Below are 2,282 nucleotides of genomic sequence, written 5' to 3' on the forward strand. Positions count from 1 at the left end.
TAATTTGTTTTTATATTATTATTAAAAATTTAAAATGATTATATATCTAAAATTTTAAAGTGTTTATTTTTTTAGACTTTATATCTCGTTGTCTATAAAAGTTTTTTTTTTTAATGTTCGTAAAGTAACTCTACTTATTTATGTAATGTATTATAAGGTCATTTTTCACAAGTTAACAAACTATCTTTTTATATTGGATTTTTCAGAAAGACAAAAATCTAAAGTGGTTCTTTAATTTGTCTTGGTATTAAAAGAATATGAATGATATTTTATTATGAAGAATAATTATAGTAACCATTAACTATTTGTTTTATATTTTATGATTTATTATTCACAAAGATAAAAATATATGAATTATCCCGAATATAATATTTAGCTAACACTTGTTAAAGTAGCTTTACTCATGAAATATTAATAATGATTTCGGTAGTAAGTGTTTAGAAGGTGAGAAGCAAAATCATTAGGAAGCATGATACAGTTATGCTTATATTTATATTTATAAGTCATTATAGCAAATAAAAAATTATTAGAATAACATGAAATAGTTATCCTAGCTGCCATAGTGCCATGCCCTCTTCTTCTGATGAAGGAGAATTTTATTTTGTTGTTTTATTTTATAACAAATGGGAAGTGGAATTTTATATTATATATATGAAATGGAATAGAGATCTGAGGGGCCTTCAAGGAGACCAATTCAAACTAGCATTTAGGAATCCAAGGGATTGGAAATTTTAATAAATCAAATAATTAAGTACTATTATTTGTTTGCCTTTTAGTTTCCATTGCTTTACATGATCAAAGTGGAATCTATATATCATTCAAAAGAATATCACGCTAACAAGATAGAAAGGAGAAAAAAAAAAGGTAATAATGGAATAAGGTAGGATGTTGATGCTCGGATAAAATCGGGTTTATTTTAATTTAAATTCGACCATAAATATATATTGGATCTATTTTTTAAGCTATAATCCGACTCTAAACTTGATAAAATTTAAATATTTTTAGGCCACAACTATACCGGATCTAAATCGGGTGAATACTGAATCTTTAAAGTTTTAACAATCATTTATAAAGAAACTTATTTATGATGCACTTATTTATAAAAAAAAAAATTTGTTACCAAAAAATTAATATCTATATTTGAACTTGAATTTGCCTATAAATTCTAATTTGATACTTTTTTGATTTATTTTCTAATTCAACAAATGTGATTAAAAATAAAACAATAAACTTACAATTAATATAACATAATATTGAAATTAACTTAAAACATATATCTCTTTTTTAGTTTTCTTAGGGTGCACATAGGTCGGGTAAAGCCAGATTCGTCTTAACACGGACCCGATCCGAAATAATTATCGGGTCTATTTTTAAAACCGTTACTCGACTCTAAACTCAATAAAATCACACCAAATTAGCCTCTAAAATATTTTGGGTAAAGTCGGATCTTCGAACTGAACTCAGCCATAAACACCCGTGTAATAAGGTTCTCTTCCCCTCTATATTTTAAGTTCAATGAAAAACAATATAGTTACGCGAAGTAACACATTGACCAAAAAAAAAAGAACTTATAAGATTTGACTAATAACATAGTTAGTGTGTAAAAAATCATAAAATTTTGGAAAAAATTTAAATATATCGGTACATTAGTGTTTCATTTATTTTTATTGTTAATTTTAATTATATATATTTTTTATAATTAAGATCAACAATTAAACACTGATATACAGTACACTTCAAAAATTTTCTAAAGTTTTTCCATCCAAAAACTTGTCAATAAATTTTGCATGCCATTGTGCAACTTCAAGTTTGCTAATATGGACCACTTTTCTGCTTAGGTTATGCTTAGGTTATGACTTATGTTTAAGATTCTCAAAATCAAATTGATAGAGCCATGAATTTAAAAATTTAAAAGTTAAACTAATATTCAATCAAAATTAAATCGAATATGATAAAATAATATATTTATAAATATTTTTGTTTGTATTTTATTAATTTAAATCAGTTAATCGCTAAAAAATTAAACTAATTTAATCGATTAACCAATGTTAGTATTTTAAAATTTAAAAAATTATTTTATTAAATATAATTATTGTTACTTGTATATATTAAAAAATATTTTTAATTTAATTTACTGAATGTAAGTATAACTGTTATAATATTTAAAAAATATTTTTAATTTAAAATATCAAAATTTTAGTAAACCAAGCCAACGTGTAGTGGTACTAATATCATGGAGAGTCCATTTGAATTTGTTGAACAACCTTTTGTTTCACATACAT

The sequence above is a fragment of the Arachis ipaensis genome, chromosome B03 (genome assembly GCF_000816755.2).
Source record: "Arachis ipaensis cultivar K30076 chromosome B03, Araip1.1, whole genome shotgun sequence".
Lineage (NCBI taxonomy): Eukaryota > Viridiplantae > Streptophyta > Magnoliopsida > Fabales > Fabaceae > Arachis > Arachis ipaensis.